Below are 25,052 nucleotides of genomic sequence, written 5' to 3'. Positions count from 1 at the left end.
CCATCTTATTACTTGGTGTATTAATAAAGAAACACTGATATATTACTGTATCACAGTTTTAACACATAGTGACGATGAAATCTAAGTATCCTTTGTTTTGAAATGTTTTGTGTTTCATGTATTTAAAAACATCATATGGAGGAGACTTCTAGAAGCATCACCTCATTGCCCTGGGGTCTGAGGCATACAAAAGGTTAAGCTCCTCCTCTTTGTGATTTAAATTTTATACCAAGGAACTGGGACTAACAGAGTGACTCTCAACCCTGGCTGCCTATACGAATTACCTGGGAGCTTCAAGTATTGCTGGTGCCTGGCGGGGGTGGCGGGGAGTGGGGGGGGTGTGGGGGGGGTGGGGGTGTGGGGGGGGTGTGTGTGTGTGTGTGTGTGCGTGCGCGCGCACTCAGTCGTATCCAACTAACCCACATCTCTTGAGTCTTCCTGCATTGCCAGGTGGATGCCAGACTACCAGACTAATTAAATTAGAACTTATGGACATGAGGCCTGTGATCCCAGTGTGTTGCTGCTGCTGCTGCTAAGTCACAGCAGTCGTGCGTGTCCGACTCTGTGTGACCCCAGAGACGGCAGCCCACCAGGCTCCTCTGTCCCTGGGATTCTCCAGCCAAGAATACTGGAGTGGGTTGCCATTTCCTTCTCCATTGCAGAAAAGTGAAACGTGAAAGTGAAGTCACTCAGTCGTGTCCAACTCTTCATGACCCCATGGACTGTAACCTACCAGGCTCCTCTGCCCATATGATTTTCCAGGCAAGAGTACTGGAGTGGAGTGCCATTGCCTTCTCCCTCTGTCTCCTTTCTGATTCTTTAATTAATAACTTCATTTTCATGCTTTCGGTAGAAAATTCAAACTGTACAAAGAGCACAACTCACTCACCTTCCTAGATATAAATGTTGCTGACAATTTTTTTGCATAATTAATCCTTGCAGACACACATATCCACACATACACCCCAGTGGGATTATACTGTACATGTTATCCCATGCAGATATACTATACAAGTTATTTCACATAGAGAGCTTTCAAAACTAATTTCTGAGCTAAATTGGTCCTTGAGATTAAATTCCTTTTCTTTGCTGTTTTTGATTTGCCTTCAACTAGGGAGCCTGATCCCTCTAGGCACAATTCAGGAGTAGGTGGAAGACTGGATTCTTATTTCCCTCTTTTTTTAAATTTTATTTTATTTTTAAACTTTACATAATTGTATTAGTTTTGCCAAATATCAAAATGAATCCGCCACAGGTATACATGTGTTCCCCATCCTGAACCCTCCTCTCTCCTCCCTCCCCATACCATCCCTCTGGGTCGTCCCAGTGCACCAACCCCAAGCATCCAGTATCGTGCATCAAACCTGGACTGGCATCTCGTTTCATACATGATATTTTACATGTTTCAATGCCATTCTCCCAAATCTTCCCACCCTCTCCCTCTCCCATAGAGTCCATGAGACTGTTCTATACATCAGTGTCTCTTTTGCTGTCTTGTATTTCCCTCTTTTAAGAACTAGTGGGATGGACAGGAAAGAACAGCATTGGGGTCAGGCCTATCTGGGGTGTGGGCCTTGGGGCAAGCCACTTATCCTTGCAAACTTCTCTGAATCTGTTTGCTCAGATGGGGACTATGAAGGCTTCCTCTCAGGGCTGCTGTGAAATCTGTGCAATGTTGGTGACAGGTAGCTATTATCAAGGGAGGCTTCCCAGGTAACTCAAATGGTAAAGAATCTGCCTGAAGTGTAGCCAGCTATTATCAGGACTCTCTTTGCAAATTGTATTCCCCAAAGGAGCTTGATGTAGTCCTTGGTCCTCTCAGAGTTCTTTTTTCAATTAGTACACAGAAAACAAGAGGTAAGTTTAAAAAAAAAAATCCCTGTGCAACCACTGCAGACAGTCTAGAGGCCCTGAACCCACATTTTGGGATTGCTATCATCTGGCTGGTTTAGGAGTTGAGTCCAAGGCCACACTGATGATGAGTTAGCCTTATCCCTTCTCAGGAAAGTACTTAGACCAGATTAACATATTCTTAGAAATGGACAACTGCCCCCCCCTACCCCAGCTTATTGACTTTGTATTTCATCTCACTTGCAGAAGCAGTTATGTTTAGGGTGAGAGCCAGTATTAGATCATGTGACCAGAAACAGAATTCACCGCAGATGGTGTGAATGAAGACTAATGAAAGGAGGAGTTACAGAGGCGTTAGCCAGGTACTGTGAGGCACGCAAGGATGGACAACAGTGGGAAGCCAGTGTGTCTGCTAGTCGTGAGGGGGATGGGAGAAAGTAGACTTATTGGAGCCCAGTGGAATCTGGAACTGGAGAGGAGCATTCAAGTAGAATCTACCTCCAAGATGGTGGCATCCAAGAAGCGATGGAGCTGGGAAGAGATACCTTGCCCTGTCTCTTCTATTCTCCAGTCTACTGCTGGGCACAACCATTGGGAAGCCAGCAGGCAGTGGAGCCCTGGTGATGTAATCCACAGGTGCCAGCTGGTCAGGGCACAGGCTAGGGCTGGGACTGTTTGGAGGTGGCCACAGAAAATAACCAGAAAAGCGGCACACACAGTGGCTGTTAGACATCAGTAAGTGAATGAAGTGCTCGCCAGTGGGCTGAGCACCTAAATGGAGCCCAGTACATGGGTTCCCTTCCCCTGGCATCTTAGGATTTAGATGGCAGCTTGTTCAACCCTGTCTTAAACACCAGCAAGGTTATTCAGGGAGACAGAAAAGGAGGGAGACCTTCACCTATTAAAAAGCAAACCCTCAAATCAAGATCTGTCATATTTTTCTGAGCTCTGGCTCTCTTGCTGTCTGTGTAGAGAAGCTATCAATGTTTGTTGCTCCCTAGTTCATGACTGCCTAGTTGAGAAGATGTCAATTTGGAAACACCCTCATATCTTTCTCCTACACCCATGCCTGGAGATCTCCAGTAGTAGATTTCATCTCTGGCAGCTAGGACTGGTGCCCAGTCAGCCTCACCAGCCATTCTGCAGGTCAGCCTCTCAGAACTCAAGAGAAGATCCAGCTGCTTCCATCTTTAGAGCCTCCCAGTGTATTTGAAAAGTGGGAAAATGCGTATTAGGATTAACATCACCCTAGAGAATCTTAAATGTTGTATGTAAGAACTACATGTTTTTAACACAAGAAAACATAATATGACCTAATCATGCTTTCCACGAGATAATTAGAGGAGTTACAAAATGATGGAGAGAGCGCACACTCTGGGTGGTGTGATCTGGTAATAGGATATCTGTTCAAAGTTACATGATGAATGACTTCCACTTCAGCCCCATCACTGTATCTCTGTGAGGCTCTGTGACTCAGTGGGAGAAAGTGCCAGATGTCTGGGCCTGAGGCTGTTGTGACTTGGGCTTTTGCCAAATTTAACCCCCATCCCTCCAGGTTCTATGTGCTTTGACTCACCTTCCCTCTATGCCTTCCGAGACCTAGATTTGGAAAGAATATCTGTGTTTTGCATAATTGTCAGGCTGATAAAACATAAGGGAGACTTGCAGGAACTTCTCATGGAGCAAGGTGGACTAGCTCACCATCATGGGGACACCTCATCTTTCTGTCTCCAGATGCTGACTTTTGTAGATCACGGCTAGTCCATAGAAACTTGACCAAAGGAAAACAAAGGAAGAAAATGTAAAAATTAATGTCTTTTTTATTTTTTTAAATAATAAGTGTTTGTTGAAAAGATTTAGGGGCCAGAGACTTGGGCTGGTGAGCATGGTGAACTCTGTTTTATCTCCCAAGTTACACATAGACATGATTGAGACTATCATGGTTTTAAAAGAAAAGTTGGGGGACTTCCCTAGTGGTCCAGTGTTTAATATTTTGCCTTCCAATGCAGGGGTTGCAGGTTTGAACCCTGGTCAGGGAACTAAGATCCCACATGCCTCACAGCCCCAAAATCAAAACATAAAACAGAAGAAGCAATGTTGTAACAAATTCAGTAAAGACTTGAAAGATGATCCATATAAAAAAAATCTTGAAAAAAAATTAATAAAAGTTGGGATCAGTCTCAGACTTCAGCCATCCATAGGGCAGTAGTTTACCTATTTCAGTTGTATAAGAAAGAACTGAAGGAGCTTATTAAAAAGGGAGATCTCAGCCCCTGCAACCCTGTCCCAAGACACGGGGTCCACCTTTATAGCCAACACCCCAGGTGGTTCAAGAAGCACAGTTTAGGAAACACTTCCACAGTTCTTAAGTTTTTATTTTCTTCTAGTCTTATTGAGATACATACAGATACATGGGCTTCCCTTGTGGCTCAGCTGGTAAAGAATCTGCCCACAATGTGGGAGACCTGGGTTCAATCTCTGGGTTGGAAAGATCCCCTAGAGAAGGGAAAGGTTACCTACTCCAGTATTCTGGCCTGGAGTGACTGTAGCCTGCCAGGCTTCTCTGTCCATGGAATCACAAGAGTTGGACACGGCTTAGTGACTAAGCCGCCACCACCATATAGTCCTTGGAGTTGCAAAGAGTCGAACACAACTGAACAACTTTGTTTCACATACAGATATATACTTATACAGCACTGTATAAGTTTCAGTTGTACAGCATAATGATTTACATTCACCATGAAGTGATGAGCACAATCAGTTTCGTGAACATCCATCATCTCATATAGATACATTAAACAAATGGAAACATTTTTTCCTTGTGAGGTGAACTCTTAGGATTTACTGTCTTAACAACTTCTGAATATAACGTAACAAGTATAACAGCAGTGTTAATTGTATTTCTCATGCTGTATGCTACATTCCTAGTACTTACTTAGCTGATAGCTGGAAGTTTGTACCTTTTAACTATCTGCCTCCTATTTCCCAAACCCCACCCGTGCTTCCCCTTAAGCCATTTTTGAGGTACTGATGCTTGATCTGGAGATCTTTGGTCTTTTTTTTTTTTTTTTTTAATCAGAATTGTAAAAATTTTCTGGACCTTCTTCCAGACTGTATTTTTTCATTTTGCTTTTTTGACCCCTGCACTTCAGGCAGCCTGTCATTGGCAGGACAGATGCATCAGAAGTAAATTCCCTGGAGGCAGTCCAGCAGTCCTGCTGTCTTATGGGAGGAAGTTCTGTCTTGCTTGAAAACAAAGAAATAAAACCATCCCTTGAATTCAGTGGTCTGTCTGAAGAGGTTGGAAAAATAATCCAATGGTGTCTATTGGTTTCAAGCCTGTGTTGTTATTAATCCTGTTACAAATAATAATGCTTTCCATTTACAGGCCCGCTGTCTCGGAGGAATTTTGTGTATCTGGTACTAGGCCCTGCTGGGTGATTAAGCCACTCATTCGGCATCTTACAGGCCACTGGAGGACCATCAACTCCGAGATCATGGCTGTACTTCCCCTAGAGCTCCCTGCGTGGTGCTTTAACCGATGCTTATGTTTCCTTGGGAAGGGAGGCTCCTCAGGGCCTCATGCTGTGGAGGCTCAGGCCCAGAGAGATGGGGTGCTCTTTCCCATCCTGTCTCTTTATGTTTCCTACATCATTAGAAGTCTGTTGGCCCCTTCAACTGGAGCAAGGGCAGGGCTGTAGCTTTCTCTCTCTCTCACTTTTTTGTTGTTGTTGTTGACAGATGATATTTTATTTATTTTCAATGAATTAATTTTGACTGCACTGGGTCTCCATTGCTGTGTGTGGGCTTTCTCTAGTTGAGGCACAGGACTGGGGGTAATCTCTTGTTGCGGAGCATGGGCTCTAGGCCCTTGGACCTCAGGAGTTGTGGCTCCTGGACTTAGTTGCTCTGAGACATGCGGAATCTTCCCAGACCAGAGATTGAAACAATGTCTGCACTGGCGGGTGGATTCTTAACCACTGAACCACCGGGAAGTCCACTTTCTCTCTCTCTTTTTTTTTTTTGGCCAAGTCCCCTACCAGGGATTGAGCCCCCTACCAGGGGACATGGGGGGCATTGGAAGCATGGAGTCTTAACCACTGGACCACCAGGGGAGTCCCTGTAGCTCTTTTTAAGATTCACTGTCATCTAGGGGAAAAGATACAAGAGCCCTACAAAACAAGAGGCAGTTAGTTTCATGCTTTTGTCAACAAGAGCAAGATGTAGCATTTTTCACTTTCCAGGTTTCACAGTTTCAATGTATAAGACAGAGACATTGCAGCTCAATAAGGCAGGCAGTGCTAAGAAGAGTATGGGACAGAAGAATGGTGGGTGGGGAATGGTTGCCAGAGAGGCTTCAGAAGGACAGCTTGCCCACTTCTGTAGCCTTCAAAGACAAAGCTCTTCAGAACTCTGAAATCCAAGGGGCCTTTTCACAACTATAGTAAGTGAGGCTGTGACTGATTTATATAAAGAAATGGTCCCCACTCTCTCCTATCGAGGCCCCGCCTCTCCTGTTGAGGTCCGCCACGCTCCACAGCTGGCCCATCTGTGAGTTAGAGGGCTGAAGCCAGGCTCATCATGGGGAAATGGCAGCCCCGCGGCTTCCAGACCCGCAGAAGACAGGAAGCCTAGCAGCTCTGGTGGCTGGTGGGGTTCCCCACTGCCAACACAGCTCTCAGTCTGTGGTTTTGGGTCTCAGGCTCTGTCAGATGATTCAATGAAGCCTCACACCCCTGCTTACCCTTTTAAAGTCAGGTCACTCCGACCACACCCCTCGGACTGTAAATGGAACCCAAGGAAATGGATGAATACTGTCTTCCCCAAGACCCATACCATTTCATCAAGCCATAGACAGGACTTTTCTGGAAATGTCAGCCACCCTGAGGGATGGGCTGTCGTACTTTCCCTGATGAACTACGAGGCAGTCAAGGAAGTTAAGGGAAACTCTGTTCACTCAGATGCTTGCAGAAAGCCTCTATCTCCAGGTTTGAACCTGTTCCTTGTTGATGTGGTCCTGTTGCTGTTGGTGACCTTTCCTGATGGCAAATGACATCCATGCTGAACAAGCAACAGACTTTTTCTTCAGAATGCTAAAGTTTGAGATACAAGTGAACTTATTTAGAACACAGAAACAGACTCACAGATATACAGTTATCAAAGGTGGGTGAAGGGCTAAATTAGGGGTTTGGGATTAACATATACACACTAAAATAGAAACAGCAAGTCCTGTTTAGCACAGGGAACTATATTCAATATCTTATAATAAACTACAATGGAAAAGAATCTGAAAAAATATGCATAAATGAATCACCTTGCTGTACACCAGAAACTAACACAACATAGTAAATCAACTATTTGTTTAGTCACTAAGTCGTGGCCGACTCTTTGAGACCCCATGGACTGTCGCCCCGCCAGACTCCTCTGTCCATGAGATTTCCCAGGCAAGAAAACTGGAGAATTTGCCATTTCCTTCTCTGGGGGATCTTCTTGACCCAGGGATCGAACCCAAGTCTCCTGTGTCTCTAGCATCAGCAGGCAGATTCTTACTGCTGTGCCACCCATAAAAAAATTTAAAGAGTGACAGTGGCTCCAGTTGAAGAAGCCAAGTTCTATTTCTGTCACAGTGACAACCTTGTGTTTTGGGTTTATCTCCCAGGACAGGGAGCCCTCTCAGCTCTTATGGGTTAGGATGCATTGACTTTTGTTCAGAAGCTTGAGAACTAGGCAAGCAACCCCTGGGAGAGACCACTTTTTCTCTGCACCCAGATATTTCTCTTGATGAACATCTTTTCTCCCACTACCCAGGCCCAGACATGCTATTTTTTCCTGGGAAGATGCAGTGGCCCCTGCATCTGTCTTTTCTTCCCTATCTATACAGCATCTTCCACAAGCTTTTGAAATGCAAACCATATCACTGCCATCTGTCTTCTACCACTGAGAGGCCTTGTCTCAAGATGATCCAGAGCTTGGATTCTGAAGTTGGTCCTGTGTGTGCTCAATCACTTCAGTCATGTCCAACTCTGTGAAACTCTGAACTGTAGCCCACCAGTCTCCACTGTCCATGGGGTTCTTCAGAAAAGAATACTGGAGTGGGTTGCCATGTCCTCCTTGAGGGATCTTCCCCATTCAGGGATCAAACCCGTGTCTCCAGTGTTTTCTGCATTGCAGGAGGATTCTTTACCACTGAGCCACCAGGGAAGCCTGAAGTTGGTCCTACTGGATTCTAATCCTTCACTAGCTGGGTGACGTGGGGCAACTTACATTCTGTCCTCATCTGCAAAATGGAGATGATGATGCTAACAGAACCTACTCATGAGTTGTTGTAAGGGTTATCTTTTTACATGGAACACTTAGACCACAACTGAATAAATTGTTTATTGTCAATGTTCCACCTAAAATTCATGGATCTTTCAAGTCTAGACTCCAACGCACACACCTCACCAAGCCTCTGAGGTGCAGCAGGATATAAGGCTGGACAGCTTCTCTTATTTCCCAAGGACTCCTCCTGCTTCCTTCTCTGTTTTCTGCCCACCCTGGCTTCTCTCAGCCTCTCCAAAGCACCATTCTTTCTCCTGCTGCAGGGCCTTTGCACAAGCTTTTCTCTATATTGTGAATGTTTGCCTCCTTCCCTCTTTGCCTGGCCGACTCCTGCTCCTCCTCTATGTCTTAGTGTAAGTGTCTTTTCCTCAGGGAGGCCTCCCTTGACCACTGAGGTGAGAAGAGAACCCTGTCATTCTGTGTTATGGCACTCCCATTTCTTTCTTTCACAGTGTTTGCCAGTTTATAGTTTCTGTTCATCTATAGGTTTGCTTGACTGATGCCTTCAAGCTCTCCTCCCTTGTGTGTGTGTGTGTTAGTCTCTCGGTCGTGTCCAACTCTTTGTGACTCCATGGACTGTAACCCTTTAGGCTCTTCCATCCATGGGATTTTCCTGGCAAGAATACTGGAGTGGGTTGCCGTTTCCTTCTCTAGGAGATCTTTTCAACCCAGGGATTGTACCTGGCCTCCCATATTGCAGGCAGACTCTTTACCATCAAAGCCACCAGGGAGGCTCTCTTCTCTTGAAGCCAAGGATGGTCCTTAGCATGTGACACAGGCCTGGCCTGCCCTGGCTTACACTGCTTCCTAATATGTGATGAATGAATACTGCTGCCCCAGCCAGGCTGTGACCTCCTGCTCTGGGCCTGCAGTTGGTGTATGACATCGTGTTTGCCTGCAGACAGAGAATTTTGCAAACACGCCTAAGTTATATAAGTCGGCCATGGAGGGTCGCAGGGGTTATAGAGTTTAGTGGTTCTCAAGCTATCCGGCATCAGAAACACCAGCAGGGCTTGTTAACATGCTGATTGTTGGGTCCAGTCCCCCAGTGTTTGATTCCCTAGGCCTGAAATGTGACCTGAGAACTTGCATTTCTAACAAGCTCCCAGGTGAGGGTGCTGGTTTGAGAATCACTAAGAGAGATGTGTAGATAGCAAAATAGTCCCTGCCACAGTGTTCTGAGACCTGTAAATCATGGAATGCTGCCAAAGAAGGAAAGACAGGAAGAATGAACAAGGTGGCTTGTTGTGGGCAGTTCAGCTGAGTTTGCACTGGTTCCTGTTTCACTTGTGTGTCGTGTGTGAGTTTGTTAATGACTTCACAGTGGGAAAAGTTCTTCTTTCTGCTTTTTTGGACTGAAGTGGTAGAATCTCAGGGCTAAAAGGTGGGAGGTACAGGATCCCCCAGGAAATGAATTTTTTTTTAAATTGAAATATAATTGCTTTGGGGGAGGAATGTTTTCAAGGAGCTCATTATAATCATATAAAGGCCCCAGGGCAAGGATCCTGGAGGTCTGATGGAAGTTGGATTCAGGAGAGTCATTGGTGGCAGCTCCTTCTGCTGCCCAATCCTCTAAGAAAGCTCTTTGTAAGGGACTCTCTAGGGGGCCCCTTGGGTTTCTATTTGCTGCCTGAGAATCATAGTTAACTAGTGGCCCTAGACAGGTAGGTTTGTCTGGAGGCCTGATCCCCTCCTTTCCCATCACAGCCACCATATTTTCATGATTTCAGGAGGCTCTCATGGGCCCTGGCAGCTTCTCATCCCTCGGTGTCCAGGAGGGAGATGGGGTTGCTGGACTGTCTTTGGAGTCAGACACCCCCAGGTTTGCTGCTGCTTCTAGTAGCAAGCCTCTGGGTAACTTGCTTCTCCAAACGGGAATGATGGTATCCAGGAGAGCTTATGGTATAGGGATCAAGTTGAAAAGCCAAACAGTGGCATCAAGTTGAAAGGCCTTGCTAGTGTTCACTGTTATGACCATGAGTCAGTGACTGGATCTTATTAAGCCTTAGCATCCTCGTTTATCACATGGCGATTAGAATGGTACTCACCTCACAGGGTTCTCGGGAGATAAAATATTTGTGACAATTGGTGGAATCCAAGGCAAGTCTGTAGTTTCGTTAATGGTGTTGTGCTGATGTTAATTTTTTGGTTTTGACAAATGTTTCACGATTGTCTAAGAGGTTGGCATATTCAGGAAGCTGGGTGAACAGATAGATACAGGGACTCTGTACAATCTTTGAAACTTTTCAGTGAGTTGAAAATTATTCCAAAATGAAAAGTTTTTTTTTTTTAAATGTTGGTGAAGTAATTAGGGTGCTTGTGATTTAGTTAGCCCTCAGTACATGATAGGGGGCTTCCCAGGCGGCTCAGTGGTAAAGAGTCCGCCTGCCAATGCAGGAAACTCAGGTTCAATCCCTGGGTTAGGAAGATCCCCTGGAGAAGGAAGTGGCAACCCACTGCAGTATTCTTGCCTTGGAAATCCCATGGACGGAGGAGCCTGGCAGGCTACAATCCATGGAGTCACAGAAGAGTGTTGGACACAACTTAGTGCCCAAACAACACACGGTGGCCATTACCATCACTACAAGGACAGCTGCAGTTACTACTTCTGACACCCTGCAGGGGCATAACCCATGTGTGTGTCTAGCTGACCACTCGACAGATGGTATGCTAGTTTTCTACTGCTGCTGCAACAAGTTGATACAAACTTGGTGACTTAATACTGATTCGTTAGAGTCCTGGAGACCAGTAGAGGTTTCACCTGGCTAAAATCAAGGTGTCAACAGGATTGCATTATTTCTGGAAGGGGAGACTCTGTTTCCTGGACTTGCCCAGCTTCTAGAGGATCTTGACACTCCCTCCATCTTGAAAACAAGTGATCACGTTACTGTGACTTCTGCTTCTGGGATTCCACACCTCTCTGATTCTGACTCTCCTGCTGCTGTTTTATAAGAACACTTTTTTTTTTTTTCTTTAATAGAAAATTATTTAATTAGTATACATGTGTTCCCCATCCTGAACCCTCAACCTTGGGCCCATCTGAATAATCCAGGCTAGTCTTCCCATCTCAAGATCCTTAACTGCATCATATCAGCAAAGTCCCTTTTGCCATGTAAAGCAACATTGCCAAGTTCTCACAGTTGGGACAAGGACATGATCATGGGCCGATACTTTGCCCACCGCAAGTGCTAAGTCATCTTCTCCTTTCTTCATCTGCCTGTGTTCTTCTTCCCCTTTACAGCCTGTAGATGGGAGGGCCCTGCTGTTTGATTTCCTTGGGTGGAGCTTGTGCCCATAGGACTTGAGAGGGCAGCTGTCAGCTACTTCCCTTGGAGACCTGAGCTCTATGTGAGGGAGAGTTCACATTGAGGTTCGAAGTCTAGCAGGTGTGTGTGATGTGCAACTGGGTGCCATGTTACTGAGGTAACGGACTTTGATTCTTCAGTTTTGGGCTTGGTGCTTTGGGCACCCAAAAGGTGACACCAGCTTTCCCTTGGTTAGCAACTGTGCTAACGTACTAACTGTTGAGTCTGAAGGTAATTACATCTCACCCCTTACAAACACTGACTGTGGGTCATGGATGTTACTGGGTGCCATACTCCCTTAGTTCTTTGTTCAAGGCTTTATTTTCACCCCTTCTTTTTCCTCTTTACCTGCCTGTGTGTGCATGCTTAATCACTCAGTCGTGTCCAACTCTTTTGTGACCCATGGACTATAGCCTGCCAGGCTCCTCTGTCCACAGGATCCCACAGGCAATAATACTGGAGCAGGTTGCCATTTCCTTCTCCAGGGGATCTTCCAGACCCAGGGATAGAACCTGCATCTCCTGCATTAGCAGGCAAATTCTTTACCACTGAGCCACCTGGGAAGCCCCTTTAGCTGACCATCTCTGTCTAAATTCAGACTCTTGAATGTGGCAGCCACTGGCCACATGTAGCTGTTTGAGCCCTTGAAGTGCCGCTAATCTGAACTGAGATATGCTGTAAATACACACTGACATTTAGAGACTTAGTACGAAGCAAAGAATGTAGATTTCATTAATGATGTTGAGATGCTGATTATATGTTTTACAATAATATTTTAGCTATATTGGGTTAAATAAATGGCATTGAAATGAATTTCACCTGTTTCTTTTTACTTTTCAATGTGGCTACTAGAACATTTATTTAAATACATGTGTAGCTTGCATTCGGAGAAGGCAATGGCACCCCACTCCAGTACTCTTGCCTGGAAAATCCCATGGGTGGAGGAGCCTGGTAGGCTGCAGTCCATGGGGTCGCTAAGAGTTGGACATGACTGAGTGACTTCACTTTCCCTTTTCACTTTCATGCATTGGAGAAGGAAATGGCAACCCACTCCAGTGTTCTTGCCTGGAGAATCCCAGGGACAGAGGAGCCTGGTGGGCTGCCGTCTATGGGGTCGCACAGAGTCAGACAGGACTGAAGCGACTTAGCAGCAGCAGCAGCAGCTTGCATTGTTTTGCTTTTGGTGAGTGCTGGTCTAAATCCGTGTGTGTGTGTGTGTCTCTGTTATTCCTGTCACTGTGACAAGTAAAAGGCATCTCTCCTTCCTTCGTCTTTCTTTCCTTTCTCTCTCCCTCTCTCTCTCTCTCTCTCGCCCCCCTCCCCCCTTCTCTTCACTATTTTTACAATGAGCCTGCTAAATGAATCTTTGGGAATGTTACATCCTTTCAAGCATGATGAGGTTGCTCAGTAGAAAAGGCAACGAGTGCTTTATCCTGGGCCACAAAGCTAGGAAGTCATTCACTGTCTCCCATCTTTCCACCTTAAGTCTTTATTCCCTGGAAGATTTCAGATTTCTTGGTTTATTTCTTTGGTTTTATTTTTGTTGGGGGTCATGGCACATCTCTTTAATAGCTCCTGAGGTGGGTGTCTCTCATTCCCTTCCCAAGTCTGCCTTGAGAACTACCACTCTGGGGAAGAGGGGGCAGTCCAGGGGTTCCTGGGTGCATCAAAATCATGTGGGGAGTGAAATGCAGATTTCTGAGCTCTGCACGCTGGTGTTTCCCAGGAATGAGGCTGATTTGCACCCAACAAGTCACTGGACACATTTGCCTGACATTTGCTTGACTGGGAAGGGGCAGTGCAGCCCTGCCTGCAGCATAAGCCTCCAGTGTTCATTTCTGCAAAGCGCTGTCTGGCTTGCCTGAGTCGCTCAGGAGAGGTGCTCATGAGGAGTTGCCTGCAGCTGGGGGTTGACACAGCCAGTCCCCCCTGCCCTCTCCACCCATCATGCAGCCCCTGATGATAGCGAGTTGGGCTTATTAAGAGGTCATCTGTTCCTCCAGTGAAAGGACAGTGAGAGGACAGATGGTGCAGAGTGGCTGGAAGGTACGAGACTGGTCCAGAGGTTACAAGGGAGAGCTCTGTGGTTAGATAGTTGGGTTCACGTCCTGGCACTGCCACCTGTCAGCTGTGTGACTTGGGGTTGGTTATTTGCAGTCTCTGAGCCTCTGTTCCTTCATCTGCAAACAGGAGGGTGGTTGTAAAAGTCACTGGTCATGGAGATCATGGCTGGTTGGAGAGCAGTGCGTGATGCCTGTTGCTGCTCTACCATGGTATCTGATTACTTCCGGTGAACCTCAGGCTGGGAACATCCAGCTAATTTAATAGGTTTAACGAGGAACACTTACGAACCCCAGGCAGATGCAGGTGAGGGGAAAACCTGACAACACGTGGAGGAGGAGGTGGTAGTGAAAGGAGGTGAGGAAGCGTGCGGCAGAGAGCTGCTCAGTGGGTTCTGGGGCCGTCGGTGGGTCCGCAGCTCTAGAGACCTGGGCTTTTGTGAAGCACAGCTCCCTTGCTCTGGGTGCCGGCAAGCCTTCCTTGGCCTGCATCGGGGGAATGACTGTCCTTGTACCAGCTGACTGAACGGGACTGGGATAAGAGCCTGTGAGCCTGAGGGAGCCCGGGCATCAAGGGGGTGGCCGGGTGGGTGCTTGGGGAAGTAAAGGAAGTCATCTTTCATCTCTGGGGAGTAAGACCATTGCAGGGAAGACACATGTTTCTGGTGGGAACCTGGTTACCTGCTCACTACTGTCACCCTGGAATGCTGGCTTCTTGCCCTTCCTCTCACCCCCAGCCCTGGAGGAACCTGAGCCAAGGATTCAGCACTGGGGCCTTCTGGGCTCTGGCCTTGAGCTGGGAGGAGGTGGAAGCCATGAACTCCGGAGCTTCGTACAAGGCAAAAGTGGGTGCACCAGGCTTCTCTTTGCTCTGACTGCCCACTCTGAGTTTTCAGAAACTTGCAAATTGAGCTGAAAGAGCAGTGTTTCTTTTCAATAGGAGTGTGATTCTGGCTGGGAGCTGCCTTTCTGGGGTAGTATCATTTCAACCACTTGTTTGAATATGCAAACCTGTGGATTTTTCTCTCTTAGCACATGGGGCTCTTGTTTGGTTAGAATGGCTTCAATTATAGGTTTGTTTTTGATAAGTAGCGTGTTATCTTAGTGTATTTTCCTTTCAGGAAGGACCTTGCTGGTTTTCAGTGTAAATCTGAGTAGATATGAATATTTGGAGATGGGAAAGTGATGGAAGTGAGAACCCAGATATTTGCCTTTAGGAAATGGGTCTCCTTGCAGCTCTGAATGGAATATTCTGGCATTCACTATGTGAAGACTCTAGCTGATGTCCCCGGAGGTGGGGCTTGGCAGCTGAAATTTTTGGTAAACCCGAGTTCATGTCCCCAACACACAGTGAGGCCAAACAGACCGATTCATGGTTGTTTGGAGTGGAGTAAAGGTTGATAACGGGGGTGCTCAAAAGACCTGAAGTCCTCGATAGTTTTGGGGGCAGAGTTTTCACAGGCCGAATTTGGGGTGAGGGCTGTAGGGTGTATGATCCTCCTCTGATTGGTTGGTGGGGAGGAGCAGAGGGGTGGTCCAGGGGTCTCAGTCATCAGCCTTCTGGTTCCAGCCAATCTGGGGTCTGTGTGCTTTTGCTCAGCCTGAACGTTTCCTTCCACCGGGGAGGGTGGGAGGCTGGTTCTTGTAGAGGAGCTCAGAGTCCTGTCAGATTGTTCCCCATGTCCCCCAGGAGGCACAGAATCAGGCCCTGGACTGTTGTTTGACTTCCTTTCCTTTATTTCCTGCATTCCCTCACTCCCTCAGTAGTAGCTGTTTGCCCTTTTGGAGCTCAGGAGGCCGCAGCTTTTCCCTCAAAGAAGAAACAGGGCACTGGGAAAGGCTCTTGTACCCAGGAGAGCCCCCCACAGCGTCCTGCTCAGTTTCAGATTGCCCGGAGTCTTGTGTATGGGGTTAATGTGACTCAAAGGGGGTGGGGTGACAGGGATGTGAGGTTACATGGATTTTTTCTTTTTTTTCCCTTTTCAGTTGTGTTTTGACTGAAGTAAAATCATGTTTAGTAAATGACATGAAGTGAATTGCTGACTAAGTACTGGGAACTTTAGGTGTATTTCCTTATTCTTAAACTAGCCCTTTAAGGTGGATTATTAACCCCTTTTACAGCTGAAGATTCTGAAGCTGAGTGCAATAATTTCCCCAAGGTCCTACAGCTGGGATCTGAGCTGAGTTGGGATCTGAACACAGGTTGCTATTACAGGACCATGTTAAAGCAACTATGTTCTGTGTCCCCTTAAAGAAGTGAGTGAATGAAAGTCGCTCCGTCGTGTCCGACTCTTTGCGACCCCGTGGACCATATAGTCCATGGAATTCTTCAGGCCAGGATACTGGAGTGGGTAGACATTCCCTTCTCCAGGGGATCTCCCCAACCCAGGGATTGAACCCAGGTTTGCCGCATTGCAGGCGGATTCTTTACCAGCTGAGCCGCAAGGGAAGCCCCTTTAAGGAAACTTAATAATAATAGGAGAAAGAGGTAAAGGTAACAGTTACTGAATGCCTGCTGTGTGCTCAGTCCTGTGCTAAGTGCTTTCCCATTGTTTCTAGCCCACAGCTGGTGGGGGGTGTTGATGGTGGTGGTATTACAGCTACTACTACTGTTAGGGCCTTGGTTTCACAAAACAGGATGCTGAGACTCCGAGGTGTTAAGTGCATTTCCTGGAAGATGGTGGAGTGGGAATCACAACACAGAGTCCAGAGCCTCCTTAGGCTCACAGCGAGCAAACTGGATATGGAAGGGGTCTTAGTGGTCTGAAAATCCACTGTTGAAATGATGGATTTATAAGCATGGACAGAAGCTATTTTCAGTGATTATCAAATACTTGCAGAGCATCAATTTGTGTGTAAGAGTCTGGGTCTGAAATTCTATGCAAAAATACTGGGAAAGTGTAGGACACGCCCTGTTCTTGAGGAGCTGACTGGTTATAGGTCTTACCACACATGGGAGGTGATGGGCATTTCAGGGCCTGTGAGAGTTCCCCAGAGCAGATGTTTATGGAGGGTAAGTTGGTTGTATTGGGGGCGGGGAAGACCTGAAGGCAAGAAGGAGAAAAAGTAGACAAGTTGGCTTGAGCAGAGCCATCCATCCTAATTCAGGAGAACCTTAGAGGCTAAGTTTTGATCTTCGAGATGGTGGCACTTGGGCTATCTTATTGACGTGGAATGGCCTGGCCTAGGAGGTTCTTCCCAAGGTTCATCAGGCAGGTGGTCAGGAATGGATTGGGAGGTGGACGGATGAGGCTGGAGAAAGGTCCCCCAGGTGAGAATGCTGTTGTGAGCTACTGGGGAGGAAAGGGTTAATGCTGGGCCTCTCCTTAGAGTTAGTGATTCAGTGGGCTGTGCTCCTTAAGCAAAGGTGAGTAATGCCGACAGGAGAGGCAGAAGTCGGCCTTACTTGTGATTGAGTTGGGAGTTTAGAGATGACTTTCATAGGCTCTAAGAAAGGGACGTGTTAGTTTATCATCACCTCCTCCTAACTGAGGATGACTTGATTTGCATTTTCTTCAGAAAACTCTCCTTCTTGGCAGTGGAGGTGGCATTCAGACATCCATCTACCACTTTCTGGACCAATGTCAGCAGCCGTGAAGGTTGGCTTGTCTTGGGCATGGCATTCAGTCCTAGAGGTCTGATGATAGTGGGGGAGGAGGAAGGAGAAAGCAATGAAGAATGGAGGGAGAGAAGAAATGCCACGTGCAGGGCATTTGCAGATTGTAATAGTCAAAGGTCAGACCCGTGACTTTGCCTCTTTGTCACTCAGTGAGTCCCACCCAAGGCTGTTCTAATCCAACAGTAACGAACACTGTATTTTGGGATCCTCCCCCAAAGGTTAGCTATACCCAGAGTTTCTCGAATTTTTTAATTCTTGGAAATCTTTTAAGTAACTACTTCCAGGACAGGGGTCACTGAGGAGACTGAGGCTCTCTTTTCGAGCCTACTGTCTCTGAAACCAAAAGCTTGTCTCATTACTAATTCTCCAACTTTTAATGAAGCAGTTGAGAGTGATTGGTGGGAAATACCAGTCTGATTGAAAAATGATTTTCTTGCTTGGTGATTAGAAACAAAAGACCAAATGTAGGGCTCTTGTCTTGTCCAGGAGAAATACTGGAGAGGGCTTTGGTGAGGACGAGCCTAGAGAAACGTGTGTGGGTGGTTGTGCAAGTGTCTGTGTGGTTGTTCTGGTGAATCGTGACCTGTGGTTCCATGACAGCGGTTATTCCTGAATGGAGCGCCTTATAATGATTGTCTCTTAGCGCCTCTCGTTTCTGACACTCTCTATGCTATGAGGTAGGTCTGCTTGCCTTATTTATAAGTTTTCTAAGTGACCTAACTTCTCAGTGGTATTCCTTAAAAGATGACATCTGAAAACTCATAGGTCTGAAGCCCTTAATTAGTTCTGTGAAGAGGCTGTGTCCTCCTACACAGTGTTGGAAGGATGTTAGATGAAAAAGTGCTGTCCTGAAATAAGTCTACCCCTGTGCTGTTTAGTAGAACTTTCTGCCGTGATGGAGATGTTCTGTGTCTCTGCTGTACAGTGTGACAGCCACTAGCCATGTGAAGCTATGGAACACTTGAAATGTGCCTAGTGTGGCTAAGGAACTGAATTTTAACTGTTATTTACTTGTCATTAAAATTTAAATAGCCATATGTAGTAACTGACAACTATATTGATGAACCCTGATCTAGACAGTGGCCAGAGATGACTGCTGGCTGTGTTTAGCACTTGAATATAGGTCTTAGTTGAGCAGGCTTGTTTGTGATGGGAGATGTCTTAAAATAAGGGTACTCTAATGGACATGAGAAAGTTTAAGAGATAGTGTAGGATTGTTGAATTTTATTTAAATGTTAGATTTCAGAAATCTAAAAATGTATATATACACAATACATATACAACAAACAATATATATACAAATGAACTTTGTAAGTTAAAAAAACTATTGACAAAACAGGAGCACTTACAGACTTAGAGAATGAACTTAATGGTTACCACTAGGAAAGGGTGGGAGGAGGAGAGATAGATGAAGAGTTTGGGATTGACATGTACACATGGCTATATTTAAAACTGATAACCAACAAGGACCTGTTGTATAGCATAGGAAATCACTAACCTAAATGGAAAAAGAATGGATACTTGTATGGGTGTAACTGAATCACTTTGCTGTACACCTGTGACTAACACATCATTGTTAATCAACTATGCTGTATTATAAAAAAAAATTTTTTTTAATCTTAGACTTCAAAGAAGACTTGGGTCAGTGGAGCTAGAGTAGGCAGGAAAGTTTCTTAGAGGATAATGGCATGCCTGTAGCTTCTACGTCATCTGGAATAAAGTCCATGCAGGTATAAGTGTTTTCTTTCTTTGCACTCCCAGGGAAGCAGTATGATATGGAAGACTTCAGGCTTGGGAGCCTGACAGATCAATATGAAAATGGTGGCTACCTATGCGAGATATTTAGGTTTCTAAGCCTTTGTTTCTTGATCTGTAAAATGTGTATAATATCAATAGTACCTCCAAGAGCTTTTGTTATGTTAGATGACTTATGCTAGTGTCAAGCTTCTAGTGTCTTGGCACATAGAAGGTTCTCAAAGAATGTAGACATTGGAAATAGGATTAGCATATACACACACAGTTCCCTGACTATTAAAGTGCATCACACAACTGAGTTTATACTCCTTTTCTGTATATCCTCTGAAGGAGATCTGACTCTTCACATCCTGAGATTGTCCTAGAGAGATTGGAGAGATGACAAAAAGGGTGTGAAGAGGCTAATACACAGAGGGACCCTTGCAAAATCGAGAATTATAGTATGATAAATAAACGCATGGCTGCAGTCACTGGTAGGGGCACAAGTTTATCAGTGTGTATTGAGATCTTCAGAATTTCAGCTTTCATTCTCCTTACATCCCAGAAGAGTATTAACTGGAGTTCACGGCTCACACCCTCCCTGGGGTTATGGGTGGGTGTTTGCGTGGTACCTCAGACATCTTTGGGATATGATTCCATTATCATATCCTTATCTGGGTTTTCTGTTTACTTGAACACTTGAAGTTAATTTAGTATCTTACAAGAACCAAACATTGTCTTCCAGACATCATTAATCTCGCCTTTCTTCTCCAGCCTAAGTGTGAAATTAATCAAAAAGGAAGGGGAAATTAATAATAACATCGGTAGTCACAATCCATCAGGAGGCCTCACAGCAGGTAGGATATTAACTTCGAATTAATACACACTTCAACAAATTAAAGGTATAGAAAAGGATTATTTATTATTTCAGAAATGCCCCTTAATGCTTCCCGCTTTGATAATCAGATGATGGGTGATGTCTGGTGATAAGACCATTCAGTATTGAGGTCACTTTAGGGCCCATGGAAAGCCTTAAGTCAACTTTCTTTTTTTCATATTCCATGTAGATAAGTGAGATCAAGCCAGATGGTTAATGCATCCTTGTTTCCTGTCAGTTGAAAGGATTTGCCCAAACACTTACAGTTTTGATTTCTATTTACAATAAACTAAATTTGATCCCGGGTTGTGTGTTTCCTTGTTATGACATGTGGTATGATCAGTTTCAAAGGATACATTATTATGAACACATTATGGAAAAGAATGGAGCATTATAATTATAACTCTCTATTACAGCTTTCACTGAGGTTGATAAAGGACAGGCTTTTGTTGCTGAATCGTTCTTGTAATTACATCAGCGCTAACAGGCAGCAGTCACCTTCCATTAGGGGTGGGAGACAGGGAGCCTTACTATTTAAGTGATCACATAAGGTGCCGAATGAATCATCTTCAGCCTCATCATGAGGAATTAAAAATAGAAGGGAACAGTTGACATCATCTTATAGCGGGTTTTTAAGGCACAGAGAAATGCCAGATCGTCTTTTAGGGAAAAGAGCTGCCTGAAGTGGTGTCCCTAGCCACATGTGAATAGCGTAGTGTCAGCACTTCTTGGACTTGAGGGTACATCACCATCTCCTGGGGGGCTTGTACACACAGATTGCTGCGTCCCAGTTGAATTTCTGATTCGGTAGGTGTGTGGTGGCCGGGTCAGAGATTTTGCATCCCCAACTTCCCAGATGATGTTGGTGTTTCTGGATTTGGGCCTATACATTGAGAACTGTTGGGCTGTGGGAGAGAAACAGGTGTAATGTGGGGATGGTTCCAAAAACAGAATTTTAAGATGAATTTCCCTTGTGCCTCTTAAAATAATTTTTATGAAAATAGCAAGTTTTGTTTGGGATTATGTACAAGTTTTGTAAAGGGGATCTGCTTTTTGTGACACTGTCAATGTTAAAAATAGTTGCAAGTCTACATAAGTGGTCCCCTGACCTGCTGTCATCGTGTCTTGATAAAATCTTGGATAAACTTTTTTGGCTACAAGTATTCTCTCTCTAATTCAAGTTAGTGATGAATTGAAACGTTGCAAGATTTGAATATTTTTTGCTAATTTGTAAATCAAGCACTTTACCTGGGAACCATCTACAGGGTAACAGTCTTGTTAAGTAAGGGTATTCCAGGGTCCAAGCCACTGAATCATTGTAATTGTCACACCTGCCTGATAAAATGGCGGTGATGTGGTCGTTAAGTTGTGTCTGACTCTTTGCAAACCCATGAAGTATAGCCCGCCAGGCTCCTCTGTCCATGGGATTTCCCAGGCAAGAATGATGGAGTGGATTGCCATTTCCTTCTCCAGGGGATCTTCCTGACCCACAGATTGAACCTGTATTTCCTGCATTGCATTCCTGCATCGATTCTTTATTCCTGAGCCACCACCTGCCAAAATAGCTGTTAGCAAAATGAAGATGTAACACATTGGGCACCACCAGGCTGTGCTTCCAGACTTCTGACTGGTTCTAGAACTGCCCTTTTATTATCCTATTAGTTTATTATCCTCTGATAGCAGTAACAACACAATAGTAATAATTACTAACATTTGTAGAGGATTTGCTGCCCCTCTGATGTGGCAGCTGCGCTTTTGGTCTGTGATAGTCCGTGAGTCTCCCCATCATTTCTGACAGAGACATTGAGGTTGCCTCTTCCTCAGACCCAAGAAGATAGAGCCTTTGGTTGTGAGATTGAGCCTTGCGTTTGTGTCCACAGTGGGAGCCTTGGGGGGCAGATTTAGATTGGAGTTTACTTTGGGGAGCTCTCTGTGGAGCCTTGATTAGACAAAACCAAACAAAGGTCAAGATTATGCAAGTTCTGTTGTCAAGGTCTTCTCTAGATCTTTGTTACTAGGCGGCATTGCACTTGCAGTACATTTAGTCAGTCTGCCCAACCCAAGGTGAAAGCCATATGATGCCAGGATTGTCATTATGGGACTTCTTTCCTCTGTGACTGTCTGATGTTCTTTAGGGGAGATTGAATGACTTAAAACAATAGGGAATTATACTCAATATTTTGTAATAACCTGTAAGGGAAGAAAATTTGAAGAAGTGTATATTGTGTATATACATATGCATGAACTGAATTGCTGTGCTGTACACCTGAAACTAACATGAAGTTGTACATTTCAATTTTAAAAACTTCTTTAAGGAAGTGAAAAAATTTAAAAAAGTAAGGCGTATAGTGATGGTCATGATTTGTTTCTAATGTGTACCATTCAGTGGTCTCATCATTGAAAATCTTTGTTCTAGGCATGAAAATATTTTCGGCAGAGCAGTAGGCTCCCTTGAACTGTTTGCTCACATGAATCTATATACAGGACAGCTTTGGTGCTCTCAGTGAGTCACCTTTGCTTAGACTGTGGAAAAGTGGGGAGGGAAAGTCTGCTTGGAGTTGTATCTGAGGTTACATCAAGATTCTGAGATTCTCCATTTGGAGAGGTACTGTCCATAGGAAATAAGAAGAGGGACTCGTGAGTGTAAAACTGAAAAGGGATCAACCTGACAGATGACAGTGTTGAAAGGCATTAGGGACAGGGAGGTGTGAGATCCACATGCCTGGAATTGGCCTCTGTCATCCTGTGTCATCATATGCAGAGTAGATACTGCAGAGGTGGTCCTTCAACAAGCTGGATTTATCATGGCTCCCCTTTCAAGATGCTTTGACTGGGGAAGGGGCGATAGGCAAGATACTCAGATGCAGATTTCTAATAGAATGCCAGTCTAGAGGGCAGAACTCATCAAGCAGGTTATTTTGTTTGTGGGTCATCCATAATATATTTTATCCAAATTATAGATTGAGAGGGGTAAATGTCTGAAAATGATGCTCCAGTTTTTCCTAACTACTCTTTCACTGTCCATCCCCAATGATTGCCGTCTTATTCTTTTTAGATTGAGTTGCACTCCCATGATCTCTATTTCGGGTTTCCCTGGTGGCTCAGACGGTAGAGAAACCACCTGCAATGTAGGAGACCCGGGTTCAATCCCTGGGTCAGGAAGATTCCCTGAAGAAGGGAACTGATATCTATTCCAGTATTCTTGCCTGAAGAATCTATTTACAAGTGTTTTCACAGTTAGGTTTAATTAAGGTGGGAAATCAAAGCATACACCCAAGATGAGATTGAGGGAACTTACAGAAAAGATACTTTTGGGTAAAATCTTGATGAAAGCTATGGAGTGGTGCTGTTTGGAAAATGGGGATGGAGAACATTTATCTAAGACATTTACCTATAAACACAGCTAAAAATAGTTCTAAACTTTCATTAATATTATATACGTGGTTCTGTAGGAAATGATATTTAAGATTAGCTGAACTTTAAAGTTTTGCTGAGGATAAAAATGAATGGCCTTTGGGCTTCTTGGTGACCATGAATTTTACTAATGTATATTTTCATATGACTCAGGGAGTAGTTTGCCTGATTTTTAAGGTGAAGTCAAGATTGAGTTCTTTATTAGTATGAGTATTATGAAAGAATAAAAAAATCCAGATTTGAAAGCATTGGGGGAGGTAAAAGATAATGAACTTTTTTTCCCTTTTGGCACATGATGAGCATTTTGACTTATGAATCATACCAGTCTCACTACTGTATGATTCATTAGCCACCACAGCCTGTGCACTGGATCACACTATCCAAAGGCAGACTACCATGTAATACAACAAATTAGATGTTTATGAAAACATACAGAAAAGAGCACTGAAAGTAAGTTGATATTATTCAGGTCGGAGCCACAGAGGTGTTCATTTTGTTAGCTGATACCACTACAAAAGAATGTATTTTTAATGTTGATGAAGGTGCTTAGGATTGTTTTCTCTAAATATATCTTGGTGCTGCTTACAGGAGATAGTAGCTTTTCCTGTATCATGATAACCCAGTTTCACAACCCATTCCTTCACCTCAAAGCTATCTCAGATAATAGCTGGTATTAAAAGGGTCATGTGATCACTGGCATTAATTTGGTACCCTTCCAGCCTTCTACCCTTCCTTAGCAAACATTTGAGGCCAGACTGTTTCATGGAAATCATGGTTTTGGAATGGTGATAGATTGAATCTGCTCTTATAAGTTGCCCCAGTGCACAGCCCTCTGCTATTGTTCAGAGATTGTTGACACACACAAAAATGTTAGTACTGTGAAGGGAAGTTATATGTTGCAGACCATATTTGGAAATAAAAAGCAAAACTTTATCAAATGTTTTTCAGCAGAAGATGGTACATGTTCTTCCATGAGGGGCTTATGGAAGAGGTAGACCTGTTGGCTAGTTTTAAAAAACTTCTGGATAGTCAGCTTGCAGGTGGATCTGTGCAGTATGGTCCTTATTTTCTCTCCCTCCTTCCCTCTCTCTACTGAGCTCTCAGTTTTATAATTATCTGCTGATAAATTCCATGAATATCAGAAACACACTGTATGTTATCTGTAAAAGGACTGTTTTCCCCCTTTTACTGAAAAGGAGTGTTATTTAGGGAAAATATTAGTGATATCACAAGCACATAGTAGATATATTTCTAAAATGGCTTTTTACTGCTCTTCTGGTTTGCTTTTTCAAGGTGAAGCAGCTGCAAGTAATGTTATATTTAAATGAACAGGCTTGTCATTCAATTGGCTTTATCATGTACTGCAAACTCCTTGGTTTTTTTGTCACTGAGCTATGTATTTTTAAAATTGTGTGTATGCATATACTTGAGACTGTGTGTATGAATTAATGTAGTCCAGTCCGGAAAGCATTAGGACTGGTAAAAGCTTTGGTTTAATGCCTCCTGAGACTTAGAACAAGAGAGTGGTTTTGTGGAGATGCTCCATCTTTGCCAAATGGAGCCTTATTCCTGCTGAACTAATAATGGATGAATTTGGATCCTAACAAGTGAGATAATGTAATTTTTTAGAGATATGCCTCTGGGTGTTGGAGTGATAGGGAATTCTCATCTAGCTATTTTTAGGTGTTTATCTTAAAAGGCAGTTGGGTTCCAAAATGTGAGGCATAGTTCGTAGAAGCGCTTTGTCAGCCTGTCTGTTTGCAGTGGCTCAAGTCCATAAAGAGGAGAAACTTAAAGATGTCTTTGTCTTTGTGATTGCAGGAGTGATTACTGTTCTAACGTGGACTTTGGAGGCAGAGCCATCAGGCCAT

At 44.5% G+C, this 25,052-nt stretch overlaps 1 protein-coding gene across 10 annotated transcripts in view; it reads left to right on the top strand.

Annotated features, from left to right (window-relative positions):
• The window catches only part of MGAT5 (alpha-1,6-mannosylglycoprotein 6-beta-N-acetylglucosaminyltransferase), a 398,270-nt gene that overhangs the window by 34,747 nt on the left and 338,471 nt on the right, over window positions 1-25,052 (top strand). For 5 of the 10 annotated variants that reach the window (XM_005202537.5, XM_024976411.2, XM_005202536.5 and 2 more), the window contains exon 2: window positions 25,003-25,052. The exons of 2 other annotated variants lie outside the window; for them this stretch is intronic. The gene's annotated coding sequence lies outside the window, so the exon portion shown is untranslated. Of the gene's footprint in view, window positions 1-662 lie in introns of all 10 variants that reach the window. 3 more of the 10 variants (XM_059875757.1, XM_059875748.1, XM_059875754.1) reach the window with 1 other exon arrangement.

This window comes from Bos taurus, chromosome 2 (assembly GCF_002263795.3).
Source record: "Bos taurus isolate L1 Dominette 01449 registration number 42190680 breed Hereford chromosome 2, ARS-UCD2.0, whole genome shotgun sequence".
NCBI lineage: Eukaryota > Metazoa > Chordata > Mammalia > Artiodactyla > Bovidae > Bos > Bos taurus.
The sequence above is the reverse complement of the archived record's forward strand: the minus strand, read 5'-3'. Positions and strand labels throughout refer to the sequence as shown.